The sequence below is a fragment of the Aethalodelphis obliquidens genome, unplaced genomic scaffold (genome assembly GCF_003676395.1).
Source record: "Aethalodelphis obliquidens isolate GAN/ISIS:26980383/991018 unplaced genomic scaffold, ASM367639v1 scaffold47, whole genome shotgun sequence".
NCBI lineage: Eukaryota > Metazoa > Chordata > Mammalia > Artiodactyla > Delphinidae > Aethalodelphis > Aethalodelphis obliquidens.
In genome coordinates, this window is record NW_020837991.1 from 12,274,919 (window position 1) to 12,291,517 (window position 16,599).

Below are 16,599 nucleotides of genomic sequence, written 5' to 3' on the forward strand. Positions count from 1 at the left end.
TAATTCAGCCTTGGGAAAAAAGGAAATACTATCAGTTGCTACAACTTGGCTGAAAGTTGAAGGCATTATGCTAAATGAAGTAAGTCAGAAAGACAAATACTGTATGATATCACTTATATGTGGAATCTAAACAAGCCAAACTTGTAGGAACAAAAGATAGAATGGTGGTTACCAAGGGCTGGAGAGAGTAAAATGGGAAGATATTGGTCAAAGGATGCAAATTTCCAGTTATAAGATGGATAAATTCTGAGATCTAATGTACAGCAAGGTAATTATAGCTAATAATACTGTATTATATAGTTGAAAGTTACTAAGACCATACATCTTAAATCCTCTCATCACAAAAAAGGAATGGTAGTTATGTGATTTGTTGGGGGTGTCAGCTAACGGTATGATGGTAATCATTTTGCAATGTATTGTTATGTGTATCAGATCAACACATTGTGTACCTTAAACTTGCCCAATGTTATATGTCAATTATATCTCAATAAAGCTAAAAAAAATTAAAATTTACATTTAAAGATTAAATTTACATTTAAAGATTTAAATTTACATTTAAAGATTAAAAGAAGTGTTGAATCTGAGCAAAAGAATGTCTATGGAAGGGTGCTGACCGTTTAGATTAGGTCTCAACAGGGAAACATGGTTTAGCGAATAATCATAGTTTCAAGTCTTCTTATTCTTGGGCTTTCTGATAATTGTGTCAGAGTTTGTTTAATTCAGGGATACTCCTACACTAGCAGAGCTAAGTAGAGACCTGTGTAAAATATATTCATATGAGGAAATCTCCACAAATATGAATTATATGATGATTTTCCATTTATTATTTTTCTCCCCCCATTACTGGTTTTTAAGGCAAAATAAATCATGGCAATGTGCACCGGATATGGATAGGAAGATCTCCAAGAGAGGCTCTCATTTTGAGTCCAGTGAATGGGAAGGGACGTCTCTATGGGGCAGAGGCAGTGAGAAATCTCTGCCTTCCCCCCACCTTTTTGTTTCTTGCCCAGTCCTGCTCCCAGGCAATTCCAACTCCTGACGCTGCATTTCAGTGGCAGAAGTGACCATGCAGGTACCTGAAACACTGAGATACAGAAATCCTTCTCTCTCATCAGAGGAACTGTGGTCCAGAAAGTTTTGGGGGACAACTCTCTTGTTTTTCACTTCTCTATCCTCCTGCCACATGGACACAACCAAATTTAGCTTCAGGAATCACATTGCAGAGTGGCAAGAATAAAGAAGTGGCTTACTAGCCAGAGGACCAGGAAAGGGGCCCTTGGAATCTGGAGAATGTTGGGGAGATAAAGGAAGGAGGGAGTTTGAAAATGGGATCCATCTTGGGGCTCATAAGGGAATATCCAGAAGCAGAAATAAGTTCTATAAAAGCAGCAGAGAGAACTTTCCATATAAGCCACCAGAGAACTGGGAACAGGCTTTACAGTGCCCCTTTTTAAAGTTTTGAGCTCAAAGGTGGCTTTTAACATACAAATACTCGGGACTTCCCTGGCAGTCCAGTGGTTAAGACTCTGTACTTCCACTGCAGTGGGTATGGGTTCAGAGAACAAAGATCCTGCATGCTCCATCCAAATAAATAAATAAACTACTGGTTCGCAAACATTAAAAAAAAAAAAATACAAATGCTCTGAAGAAGGAACTAAATTAATTCTTATACCATCATTCCATTGGGTATAAAAATCCATCCTTTTGTACAGAAGAGAGTGGTGGGTAGGGAAAATAAATTCGTGAAGTACAAAATCTGAATTCTAGTCCCAATATCACTGCTAACTAATAATATGGTCTTGGACATGTTAGCTGTCCCCACTGAGATTTGTTTTCTTGATATCAAAAAATATAGGATTCATAACAAATATGATTTAAAAAATCTTGGATTGGGCTTCCCTGGTGGCGCAGTGGTTGAGAGTCCACCTGCCGATGCAGGGGACACGGGTTCGTGCCCCGGTCCGGGAAGATCCCACATTCCGCGGAGTGGCTCAGCCCGTGAGCCATGGCCGCTGGGCCTGTGTGTCCGGAGCCTGTGCTCTGCGACGGGAGAGGCCACAACAGTGAGAGGCCCGCGTACTGAAAAAAAAAAAAAAAAAAAAAAAAAATCTTGGATTGTATTAATAATGAGAATGGAAAGCACAGTAATGACCTTTCTATGTACAAATATTCAAACACCTATATACTCCCAGGAATGGTTACACTTATCCTTAATGATTCTTGATTTTTCATTATAATTGTCTATCATTTTCATGTGTATTAAACCCATTTTATTCAAAAGTAGTTCCAGGAAGATAGGCAAAAATAATGTTATATTTGCATATTATCTTTGAATTTATATAGTACCAATTCATGATTTCCTTACAGTGAAATAAACAGGGGAAACATTATTCTCATATTTTACAACAATGAATACTGAGGGTGAAATAGTTTAATTGAATGATATGTTGAAGGCTACACTTTATACCATAAAGCAAAATTAAAAACAAAGAATCCTCTGTCAATGTCAAGTACTCTTTCTTCACATAGTGCTGCTATATACTGAAATACAAAATAATCTACTGGAGGTTTTGCTGATTCTCGGTTAGTAACAGAATTCACGGGCCCTGTACCCTTCTTAATTTCTAATACAATTTAGTTTCTTTACCATTATTTAATCACATGACCTTGGGGAAATTATTGTATCTTTTAGAACCTTACATTTAGCTATAAAATGGAAACACTAACATTAGTGTTGCATGGCTCCTTAAAAAAATAGCATTAGTATGATGAAGGTACCTATTAACAGTGCCTGATATAGAGGCATAGCGGTATAATAAATATTATTATTTTAGTTCCTATCTATTTTATATTACTTTCATGGGAATTGAGACGGTCTAAGAGTCACTGGCACTCTGCTTCTTGGGCATGTTCTGTCAACGCCACTTCTTGATCTCCCACCCAGTTACTCATGGTCACTTGTAAACACAAAGCTATGAACTGAGACCCAGCCATTCATGTCCTGCCCTGATGGGAAGTTCCCAAGGATCTCCTGCGGGAAATGGTCTTTACTGGTGAATCAGAGTTACATCACTGCTCTCGAATACAATCTGGTCACTGCCATGATCCCAAACCTTTGTAATTTGACTTGAATATGTATTACATGCAGATTTCCTAATCTGAGCGTGCCTGATATTTAATCTTGGCTTGTGGGAAAAAAAAAAATTAAAAAAAGACACAGGATCCAAAGCTGGCTCTGCAACTCAATAGCTATGTAATCTCAGGTATATTACTCTAGCTATCAATATTTCTCAGTCTCTTTTGCTGTTAAAATAAGTTATCTGGGGGCTTCCCTGGTGGTGCAGTGGTTGAGAGTCCACCTGCCGATGCAGGGGACACGGGTTCATGCCCCGGTCCGGGAAAATCCCACATGCCGCGGAGCGGTTGGGCCCATGAGCCATGGCCGCTGAGCCTGCACGTCCGGAGCCTGTGCTCGGCAATGGGAGACGCCACAATGGTGAGAGGCCCGCGTACCGCAAAAAAAAAAAAAAAAAAAAAAGTTATCTAAAAATTCCTTTTTTAAAAGGTATGTTAGGATTTAATTCAATGAGACAATGTGTGTGTGTAGAACTTCCATTCATGCAGTGGCATTAATGGAAATGTTTATTTCATCTGCCTTTTCTTCTACCTTTGATAACTGAATGACTTTTGTTTTGTTTTGTTCTTCTGGATTTCATCTGAATCCTCCGTGTTCTCAAATTGAAAAGCTTTATTGTCCTTAGGTTACAAAACCTACTAGGATACTTCTAATCTTGATTGTGATGAACAACAATTTATATTTATTGGCAGATTACTAAATATCAGACATGGTAATAATTTTATTACATTCATTACGTTTTTAAATACTCCTTATAACCACTTAAAGTATAGACTGCCATTATTTCATTATATAACTGAGGAAATTAATCTTAGAAAGTTAAATAAATTGGTGAAATTTACAGAGTAAATCAATGGCAGAGCCTAGATGCAAACCTATCTGTGCTTGAATAAAAATTTGTGTATTTAAACTATCACCAAACTAAATGACTACCTCTAGAAAATCTGAGCATTTTCCTGCCCAACAAATCCTGGGCCCTGCACAGGGACCCCTATGATACTAAAGGCCATATCCTTGGCAAAGTACTTCACTTTAAGATAATAGCTAGGTATTACAATGCTAAAGATGCAACATACAGAGCTCCCTAAATTTGGTAAGAGAAACACAGGGTAAGTTTGACATCTCCAATTACCAGAAGAAAATGATTAATGAAGAAAGACAACTAATAGTTCTTATCTGGGGCTCATCATATCATGTATTTTATATCACATATTTTGTGAAATCATTGCTTAGCACTTAGAAACATCAGTAGAGCAGCATTAGCTAGAAACACAGAGACAATCTCACAACAAATGTGTTATGATTTTGTTAGTTGAGACTCCTAAATTGCTTGATTTCACCATTTATCATAGGAACTGGGGATATTTCCTCTTCTGATACGCAAACATCTAATTATTCTCTAACATCCAAAACAATGATAATTTGTTGTCTTTCTGTCATTGTGCAGTGTAATTCCAGAATAAACCAACAATGAAACATCCCCAATTCCCTATAATTTGAGGAAGCAAAACAGTTGTGTTTTAGCATAAGGACAGCAAGATCAAGAAGGAAATTTGTACACTGAAAGTTAATAGAAAAAGATGTGTTGGGGGCATGTGTGCAAGGGTTGGGTGGAGACTGTTAAGAATTATATACCTGATTTTCCTTTGCAAATTCGGTCACATTCAATCTGTTCAATGTATCATATATAAAGTTTATTTTACAACACTAAAGTTAAATATCAGGACTAAACTATACATTAGTCAGTGATGTATTAATGAAGACTTTTGAGTAAAACTACATAATGTGTATATTCCTTTAAATTTTACAAACTACTGCTTCATTTTATTCTCCTGTATATCCTTGGTAATTGGTGTATAACAGTCTCAATAAATGTTTCTTGAATAAATATAAGAAAACATTCACAATATTCTGAATACTTATCTGTATAATAACCCTACAGACTGGGTATTATTACATTTTCCTAGTTCTTCAGATGAGTAAAGTGATCTGATTGAGATAACAAGAGTTTTTCAGGTCACCTAATGGCAGGTGAATACTTGAACATACTAAGTTCTCCAACTTCAAAAGCCAGTTTTTTTCCCATCACACTTTGCAGCTTATCTCTGGAGAAAATTGACCTAATCTGTAAAATATTAGACTTCATAACAAAAATCCATGTAAAATCAGCCTTATTTTTCCATTCCAAAAGTTCAGTATAAAGTACAATTTATAGACACTACTCAATATCTTGTTTCATATTGACTATTCACAGTATTTAATATGCTTCATTTTTTTGTTGACTTTATCCTTTCCTATTGGTTTTCAAACAAAGCCTTAGAGATATCCAAGGGAACAGCTATGCTGAAAACAGGATGGAGTACCCTTTGCAGACATAACCTGGGTCAGAAGACTTATCTTCTGATCCTTTTGGAGGAAAGGATTAAGTTAAATATTTACATCTAATCATCCTTTGTGATGATCAACCAAAAGAAAATGTGAAAATTAGTACATGGGATTTTTTTTAAACATCTTTATTGGAGTATAATTGCTTTACAATGGTGTGTTAGTTTCTGCTGTATAACAAAGTGAATCAGCTATACATATACATATACATATATCCCCATATCTTCTCCCTCTTGTGTCTCCCTCCCACCCTCCCTATCCCACCCCTCTAGGTGGTCACAAAGCACTGAGCTGATCACCCTGTGCTATGTGGCTGCTTCCCACTAGCTATCTATTTTACATTTGGTAGTATATATAAGGCCATGCCACTCTCTCACTTTGTTCCAGCTTACCCTTCCCCCTCCCCGTGTCCTCAAGTCCATTCCCTATGTCTGCGTCTTTATTCCTGCCCTGCCCCAAGGTTTTTCATAACCATTGTTTTTTCTTAGATTCCATATATATGTGCTAGCATACGGTATTTGTTTTTCTCTTTCTGACTTACTTCACTCTGTATGACAGACTCTAGGTCCATCCACCTCACTACAAGTAGTTCAATTTCATTTCTTTTTATGGCTGAGTAATATTCCATTGTATATATTAGTACCTGTTATTTTAATGTATGCAAAAACTTTGAAATAATATTCAGTTGGCTCCACGTTATAATTCAGATGCATCAAATCCACTCTAGTTCACAAAACTCATATTTTCTGATCCAAGAAATTACTGTAAGATCCAAATATCATACAGTAAATTTTTAATAAATACAAGATATTTGTTCAAGGATTCAAGTGCCATGAACATAATCAAATTGTGTAGCTTAGGAAATCACCAACACAGAAAACAGGGTCTCCAGTTGCACTAAGTCAAGATGCTTGAGGAAATTGAGTGGAAAAATACTTTCTGTGAATATATCTGCAATTAGAGTAGTGGAAACTTTTGTCTCAGTAAAGAGTAGTTGGTGAAAATAGTCACTGTGCCTCCACACTATGCCTGAATTTCTACTTATGTAAAATTTCTCCCCTCAAGGTTTTCTGTACCTTGTTTTCTTCCTTAATGAGGAAGAGCCAAATGCCCAATCATCTCTTTTTTTTTTTGTTTAAGTTTATTTTGCCCCAGGTGTCTTGCTATAGATGCTTTAAAGCTAAAGATAACACAGATATCACTTTTTCAACTCCCAACATATGCTGGAATTCATTCCACAGCACCCTAGGGAGGGGTTGCATAACTTTTGCCTGAATATATTTCTGATGCAGAAAATCATCAGGAAAAGAAGTTCATACAAAGTTTTGCTTTCCTTGAATATATACCTCTCTGAAATTTCTGCCCATTTGCCCCAGAGGATTTAAAGACATGCCACCCCAAAATATGCCACTTTGATATATTGATTATTTTGAGCTGAAGGCATTTGAAAAATAACAAAGGCAGGGAGAGTGTTTCTCTGAACTCCCCTTACCTGCCTAAAAACAGATCTTTATTTATCATCAATTCCCTCCTCAGAAGTTTCATCAACCAGAGAAGATGGAGTTTTATCACTGGAGAAGAAACTAGAAGTTAGCACCACACCCAAACTTGGTCACAAACTATCACATCTCCCACCTATTCTTCTAAGGGCTCGTTCATCGTTCCTAAAAATCACTTCATCTCCCCTAAATTGCCTACGTTCTCTCTCCCCTTCCTCTATTAAGATGATATATAAACTCCTAAATCTTACTGCTCTTTTTAGGCGGGAGAGAATATTCACTTTCTTTCCCCTGTGACTCTTCTGTTCATGTGATATTAAAATCAATAAATCAGTACACCTTTTCTCCTGTTTATCTGTTTGCAGCCCGTTCATTTCATAGACCCAGCTATAGAACCTAGGGAGGTAGAGGAAACATTTTTCCTTCCTTATAGTCCTAATCACATTCTTCTAAGAACACAGAACTATTTTAATTTTTCTTTCATGGGATGATGAGAAAAGAAAAACAACATGCACAAAATGACTAGTACGTTGGCAAAAGCATTTGGAATATCACCGGGAACTCAATAGCTATATGCTGTGCTATGTGGCTGCTTCCCACTAGCTATCTATTTTACATTTGGTAGTACATATAAGGCCATGCCACTCTCTCACATTTAATAAAAACATTTAATAAAAGTTAACTCTTATAATTACTAGTTGCCTGATTTGCCATTTAGCTCAGCCATTGAGTTTTTCTTTTGGTTATTGTATAGCTATAGTCTTTTTCTTTTTATATCTGCTATACCATTTTTTAGTTCTGGCTTCCCTGAATATATTCCCAAGCCTTGTTTATTTTTATTTGTGACTGACAGTTTCACCTTCCCCCAGATTAATAATAAAATAATAAGTAAATAAGTAAGTAAGTAAATATATATATAAATAAGTTCCTAAGCCCCTGGTTCTTTGGTTGTAAAATGAAGAGTCATTCATCATTCATTCTATAACTATATAGAAGCCTATTATGAATCAACACTTCTGTGGGGGCATTTGATGATATTAATTGAGCTACTTTTCACTGATTTTAGAAAGACTAAGTTTTCACTGATTTTAGAAAGACTAAGTGAGATAATAAATATTAGGTGCTTAACACCATGCCTGCTTGTTGGTAAGTACTCAGTAAATGTTAGCTGGTGATTAGGAATGGTAGTGATAATGAAGGGAAAAAATAGGTTATTTCTGGGATATGTATTCAAGGGTGAGAATTACCAAAAAACCCAAGGTCAAATCAGAGATCCAGGGAATAAATCCAAGAAAGGTCAAAGGACAACTGCGGGGCTACAGGAGAACGTGCAATAAATGACTTGTCCCAGGTGGAGGATCATATGTCATACCTCAAGTTCAATTTGGGACAGAAATCCAGAATAGAACCAAGAGGGAGATGGAAACAACAGAAACTGAACATTTGTAAAGGATAAGAGCAAAACTGGAGACAAAATGTAGTTAAATACATCCAAGTACACAAGCGAGAAAAAGAATAATAGCACAGTGATGTGAAAAATCTAATCAAAATGACATAGTGGGTGTTGGGGTAGATTGAATCTCTGACAGTCAAGGAAGGAAAGGATTGATGACAAATTCCAAACACAGACTCTCCCAGGGGGTCAGGATCCATGGAATTAGGAGCAAGAATGAGGTCAAGCCATTCTTGGACACACCAGGAACAAAGGTAGACCAACAAATGGCACAATTAACAGCAAGACTTGCATGTTGCAGAGGCAGAATGCTATGGAAGTATGTCCTCTCAGATCCTTTGTGACCAAGGCCAGAAACAAGGTCTGAGACCTAAAATGGAGAGGTAATCTTTGCACCTCCAGTGTTAGAAAAATGTGAGAGAAGGAATTAGTAAAACCAATGGGAGTCAAAGACCAGAGCAGGACCCAAATTGGGGCAGGAGGAAGAAAATATTAATTCAGCACCACCTGTGAGATTCACTCAAGCTTAACTCTTGCTCCCATCTCATCCTGGTGTCTGTTTTTGGTGTAGTCACTAACAATATCCCCTTGAACCCTATAAATCTGTTAAGGTGTCTGTCCCCTCCACAGTGCTTAGGAGAAAGCACATTTGAACAACAGAGAAGGACGCATGAGCTAGAGATGGTTTGGGAGGGGTAGGAGGGCTGGTCGTTCCAGCTTACAGTAGGTTTGTTGAATGAATGACTGAACCAAGTAAGAAAAGTGGATTAGTGCTCTTAGATCACTCTTGACTAATGGCAAGAGCCTGCTACTGAACCAAACTTGGGTCCTCTCACCCACGTGCAGTAAAGCCAATCTACTGGAACCAAGTTGTGGTGAAAGAAAGTGCAGCATTTTTTGTAGGACATTTATTGCAAGGAGTCCAGGGCAGCTAGTGCTCAAAACACTCAACTCCAAACTCCCCTCTGGGTTTCAGCAAAGCCTTTTCAAAGGCCAGGTGAGGGAGGGTGCTCACAGGGTATGTGATCAGCTCAATTCTCTGATTGGTTGATGGTGAGGTAACAGAGCAGTGTCACAGGGGTTAACATCAATCCTCAGGCATCAATAGGTCATGCTTATCAAGTAGTTAATTTATTTCTTTTAGTGGTGGTTTTAGCATCTATAAAACAAGTCAAGAAATGTGCAACAGATACTATTATCTAGGTACTTCAGAGAGGAGCTACAGCAGAGGATATAGGGGAGAGATCTGTCCTGGGAAGGCCCTATAGGGTCCTGCTCAGTTACAAGCCCAGGACTGGACCACAACCACAGTGCTTATCTGAATTCTGGTAGTAGTTTTTTTAACTATTTTTTTTTTCTCATTAGAGGGTGTTGAGGGAAGTCATCAAGAAAATGTAACTGCAGATTGACCCATGATTTGGACCCAGGCAATAGGATTCTCCCCACCCCCTCCCCTGTCCTTGTAATGTATATTCTGTTTGCCTTCCCCACTCCCAGAATCTGCACCAAGGACACATCCTTGATATAGAAATATGGTTTTGAGACTCTCCAGACAATGTACATGACTGAACTCATTTAGAGCCTTGATACAAAGTTTTAAGATTTGGTGGGCAAGTGTGGAAAACTACTCATCTTGAGGCTGAGGCAGGAGGTAGATGGGCCCCAGGCTGGGCATCTGGAGTTTGTCAGGCTGAACAGTTGGAGCTTGTCCCCCTCTGACACTTCAATGAAAAAGATAATGGTAGGAGGGGAGAGGAACTAAGCTCTGCTTGAGTAAAAAGATAAGATGACCACATCTTTCATTCTTGAGATCAAGGAGACCTCTTCAACTGCACATGCACAGAAGGTTCCTCTGGGGTCAAAAAGGGAAGGGGCACTAGCCCATAATATGTTCTGCCAGCCTCTCAGATACCCTCACACTAGAATTCATCTTGGCTAAAAGGTGTGTGTGCACCTCAGAGAGGACCCTGAGTCAGATCAGATATTAGGAACAAAGCAAGATGATTGGCCAGAGGAAACCAAAGACCTGGATAGATGACCTCTATACAAGCAATTTAAACTATCCCTTTAGCACTCCTCTCTAGCAAGGACACGCACACTCTTTTCCTCTGAGTGTGTAGCTCTGCTTTGCTTCTGTCCTTAATAAACTGCTTCTTTGTGTGCTTTCCCACATGTACTGTGCTTCCAATTAACACTGTGGTCTTTACAACCTTGGTCTCTTTGTAAAATTCTTTCTTTTTCAAAGAAGACAAGAGCCAGGGCTCTGCTTCTAGCCACTAGTCCCTGGTGGTCTAGTATAGGATTCCTGGTTTTTACCTCAGTGGCCCAGGTTTGATTCCTAGGCAGAGAACTAAGATCTTGCTTCAAGCTGCCACATAATGCTGTCACCACAAGCTTAAGGCCACCCAAGACAAGTCTCATAAGTAGGTTTCCTTGCTCCCTGAAACTTTCACCTGCCCATCTGGAGCAATCTGCCTCCTTCTTTGGTCTCTCCCTGCCCTTCCATGTATAAGATTAATTTCAGATTACACCTGGGAAGCTCCAGAGTTTGTAACCCAATAGAATGGTTATATTGAATTAGATTTTAACTACCTAATAAACATATGACATCATATAAATGTGAAGTCCTAAAATTTCCATTCATACAAAGACTCTCTTAATAGCTAATACCTCAGATGATTTTAATTACTATATTAAAGGAAGAAAGGTGAAGAAAGGACATAAGTGACTTTCCCATCACATAAGAACCACTATAACCTCTTTATAATGCCAACATCGAGGAACAGATGTAACATCTGTGATATAAATTCATTGTGCAATATTTATTACTTTCCAAAAGGTGTTGATAGTCACAGACACACTTAGAAAATGTCAAATCCTGTCTACCTCAGAAACTTTTTAGAAGTGTCTACTTTACACCTAAATATTAACCATTCAACATATCCATCAAAAGGAAGTTGGCTCTCATGCACACTGAAGTAAAATCTCAAATAAAAAATAAAAAGAAATCACTTAATTTTTTCCTTAAAACTTTGTTTCCTCTTATCATTTTTATGTTACAAAATTGGGGTGCATGACCTACAGATCCAATTCAATTAAGTCTCAAGTCCTTGAAGAATTTCTTTATCTCTTTTTCATTTTCTGAGTTCTGATGGGCCTAAACCCCACCAACATACAGTGGGAAACTCTGGCTTCCTCAAGCATTGCCTCTCAGGTGTTGCAGTGTGAGACTGCATCTTTGTTGGAGCCATTAAGTCGTACTTCTAGCAGACACCTGGGCCACAGCGTTAGGAGATTCCCTTTTTAGTGGGAAGAATATATAAATGCAGCAGAATTATTGGCAAACAGCCCCACTCTTTTTGATTTTTTATTTCTGTTTTCCCTTTAGCTTTCAGGATTTTGAGTCCCTGAGAGCCATGATCAGCATATGGCTTATGTCCAGGGAAGCAGATCCACACATACACACACAGTCAGCCTTGAATGTAGAAAAGTAGAAGAGCATATTCTTGACCTGTGTGTGGTACAGCCTGGTGCAACAGGATAGTAAAGTTCCAGACTTTCAGGACAAACACCAGGTAAATAAACTTCATGGTAGTGTTCTATGATAAATACATATTCCTCTGAAAGCTGTCAGAGAATCTGAGAATTCAGGGGTCTGTTGAAATCATCGTTTGCATTGGAGACCTGAAACATCTTCAGAATCACAGCTACCTGTCAATATTTTGTAGTCTTAATTTTTAAATTTTTCTCTGAGATTCAACATGGAAATCTTTCCCAGATTACCCTGATGCTGTGATCATTGCTTGAGACTACTTTCTACAAAGAGTAACTATCGTGACATTATTCTGTCTTCAAGTTTTAGCTTACAAAATGATGGCCCACATGATTCCAGAGGTCAATATAAAATCAAACAAACACAGAATTCACTTTAAAAATAAAATTTTGGGATGCCCTGGTGGTGCAGTGGTTGAGAGTCTGCCTGCTGATGCAGGAAACACGGGTTCGTGTCCCTGTCTGGGAAGATCCCACATGCCGCGGAGTGGCTAGGCCCGTGAGCCATGGCCGCTGAGCCTGCGCATCCAGAGCCTGTGCTCCACAACGGGAGAGGCCACAACAGTGAGAGGCCCGTGTACCACACAAGAAAAAATAAAATAAAAAGTAAATAAAATAAAATTTTAACTTCATTTGATCATCAGAGGAAACACTGTCACCCCTGGAGTCAAGAAATAAAGCAACAGTATCAAAACATTTTATTTTTGTTTATTTTCAAGGAAAAGAATACGGCAGTTGAGTTCCCCTCTGACAGTGGCACTGTGATTTGGCTTCATATTGGCTCATTTCATGCTGGGTTTCTGACAGTTTGTCAGATACTGTATCTTGCTTGAAAATCTGAGCCTGTAGAGAACCTTTGATGGCATGGTTATTTTCCTCCTCTGGAGAATGTCATTCCTTTCAAGGCAGCTCCTGCTGGTGACTTAATATAGGTGTTTCTATATGGTAGGAGTTTCTGTGGGGTGACGAAGCTAAACTAGTGGCATATGGATGAATTCTTCTGAGGATTCCAGAGGACAGTGTGAGAATGTCTGCATTCTAGAACCACGAGCAGAGCTGGGTGACGTTTAAAAGCAAAGCATTACATCCCCATGAAGGTAGGTCATAGTAGAAGGCACTGCCCTCATAATTCAACCAGTAATGTCACACACACACCAAGCATAGTGTGCCCCCCTACCTGCTTGGCTAATATATACACTTTTCTAGAATAATCTAGAAATGAAGTGTGTGAAATATTGTTTTAACATGTGATTCCGTATAGAAGTAGAAGGAAAAAGATACAGAGTACCTTGAGATGATCTGTCTTGCCAGTCCTGATCATATCTTACTGAAATAAACTATTTACTTATTTCCAAAATACTTAGCTAATTCTCTTGGGACAGAACGTTTGATTCATCACTCTATGTATAGTAATTCTGGTACACAGTAGATATCCACAATATTGTTATATTCCTGATCAAGAAACAGAAAATAGCATGTAAAATAATTAAAGATAAATGATAAAATAAATTGCTATTTGATAAATGATATGGAGGTAAATAGTTCACCACAGAAAAAAGTTTAAGTTGGATATTTTCCTCATATGAAAATAGATTTTAGCTATACTGAAGATTTAAATGAAATAGTATGGTATTAAAATACAACCAGATAGAAAGGTCAATATTTGATTTTGAGGTACAGAAAGACTTCAAGGATTTCCTATGTATTGAAATACTAACAGAAGTCACAGTGAAAAGAAAAAAACACACAAAAATAAAAATTTCAAGATAAAAATTGTGGTAATCTACAAGTATGAATAACAAAATAGAAAAATCAGGTTTGATGCAATCACTATCAAATTACTCATGACATTTTTCACAGAACTAGACAAATAATCCTAAAATTTATATGTACCACAAAAGACCCAGAATTACCAAAGAAATCCTGAGGAAAAAGAACAAAGCTGGAGGAACAAAGCCCTCCTAGACTTCAGAAAATACTACAAAGCTACAGTAGTCAAAACAACATGGTATTGACACAAAAACAGACATATGGCTTAAGGGAACAAAATGAAAAGCCCAGAAAATAAACCCACCCACCTTTGGTCAATTAATCTTAGACAAAGGAGACAAGAATATACAATGGAGAAAAGACGGTCTCTTCAGCAAATGGTGTTGGGAAAGCTGTACAGTCACATGTAAATCAATGAAATTAGAGCACACCCTCACACCATACACAAAAATAAACTCAAGATGGCTTAAAGACTTAAGCATAAGACATGATACCATAAAACTCTTGGAAGAGAACATAGGCAAAACATTCTCTGACGTAATTAGTAGCATGGTTTCTTAGATCAGTCTCCCAAGACAATAGAAATAAAAGGAAAAATAAACAGATGGGATCTAATCAAACTTACAAGTTTGCACAGCAAAGGAGACTATAAACAAAATGAAAAGACACCCTATAGACTGGGAGAAAATATTTGCAAATGTTGCAAGCAACAAGGGCTTAATCTCCAAAATATAAAAACAGCACATACAATTCAATATACAAACAGCATATACAATTCAAACAGCCCAATCAAAAAATAGGCACAAGACGTAAATGGGCATTTCTCCAAAGAAGACATATGGATGGTCAATAGGCACATGAAAAAGATGCTCAGAATCTTTAATTATTAGATAAAATGCAAATAAAAACTACATTTAGGTATCACCTCACACTGGTCAGAATGGCCATCATTAAAAAGCCTACAAATAATAAATGCTGGAGAGGGTGTGGAGAAAAAGGAACCCTCCTACACTTTGGTGGGAATGTGAATTTGTGCAGCCACTATGGAGAGCAGTATGGAAATTCCTTAAAAAACTAAACATAGAGATACTATATGATCCAGCAATTCCAGTCCTGGGCATATATGTGGAGAAAACTCTAATTCAAAAAGATACATGCACCCCAGTGTTCATAACAGTGCTATTTACAATAGCCAAGACATGGAAGCAACCAAAGTGTCTATTGACAGATGAATGGATAAAGATGTGGTACATACATACAATGGAATATTACTCAACCATAAAAAAGAAAAAATAATGCCATTTTCAGCAACATGGATGCACCTGGGGATTATCATACTAAGAGAAGTAAGTGAGACAGAAAAAGACAAATACCATATGATATCACTTATATGTAGAATCTAAAAAAATGATACAAATCAACTTATCTACATAACAGAAACAGACTCACAGACTTAGAAAACAAATTTATGGTTACCAAATGGGAAAGGGGGGAGGAGGGATAAATTAGGAGTTTGGGATTAGCAGATAAAAACTACTTTTTTATTAGCAGATAAAAAAACAGCAAGGTCCTACTGTATAGCACAGGGAACTATATTCAATACCTTGTAATAAACTATAATGGAAAAGAATATGAAATGAATATATATACATATATATATATATATATATATGTATGTGAATCACTTTGCTGTATACCAGAAACTAACACAACATTGTAAGTCAACTATAATTCAATAAAAAAGAAAAATCATATGCATAGCTTATATGGAAAATCAAAAGTTAATAATCTCAATTTACAAAGAAACTTTATAAATTAAGTAAAGTAAATATCCCAGTAGAAAAATAGACAAAAGACATATAATTTTCAAAATAAAAAATACAAATTGTCCATAATGTTTAAAAAAATGTAATACCTGTAGTACTCAAAGAAACACAATTTTAAATAAAAAAAAATTGTACCCTATTCAGTTAGAAAAAATAGTTGAAACACAAGATATCCAGTGATAGTAAGAGCACAGTGAAACAGGCTATTTACTATGTCTCTGGTGGGACTGTACATTTCTGGAAGGCATTTAGCTATTTTATCAATTAGGAATTAAATTGTCCATAGCAAAAGCTGAAGTGATAGTGACTTAACCAAATGGTGTTTTATTTTCTCACATAATGAGAAAACTGGAGGTGGAAAATCCAGGGATAGCATGGCAGTTCCATAAAGACATAATCTCATTCTAATTGTGTCTGTCTGTCTTACTCTCCCATACTTCCTTTGTGTGCATCCAGACATTCCTAGGTTGCTGTTTGTTTTTGTCATGTGGTTGCTAAAACTCCAACCCTGAGACGATGTTCTCCCAGTCATACTCCAATGCTAGAGGCAAAAGGGAACCACGATAACAGGGTCAGCCTTCCTTTTAAAGAACTTTTCCAGAGTTCTGACTTCAATTAAGTCTTACTGCCAGAGCTGTATCACCTGGCAGTCTGCAAACAGCCACATATTTGTAAAGATATTTTATAACAGATCATCATATTGGGCAGACAATTAGCAGTCTCTGTCATCATCTCAAAAGTTTATACATACCCAACCCATCAGTATCTCCATATGACTTTTCAGAATTAATCTTAAAAAACTCCCAAGATATATGTTTTAAAAACCTTTCCTAATATGTTTATCAAAACAGTAGTTACAAAAGGGAAAAACTAGAAGCAAAGTAATTGCTTAATAATAGTGGACTAGATAACTTAATCAAGGTGTGCCCATATTATTCATATACTAGACTAAGGTTTACAATATTTCAGCAAATAAAG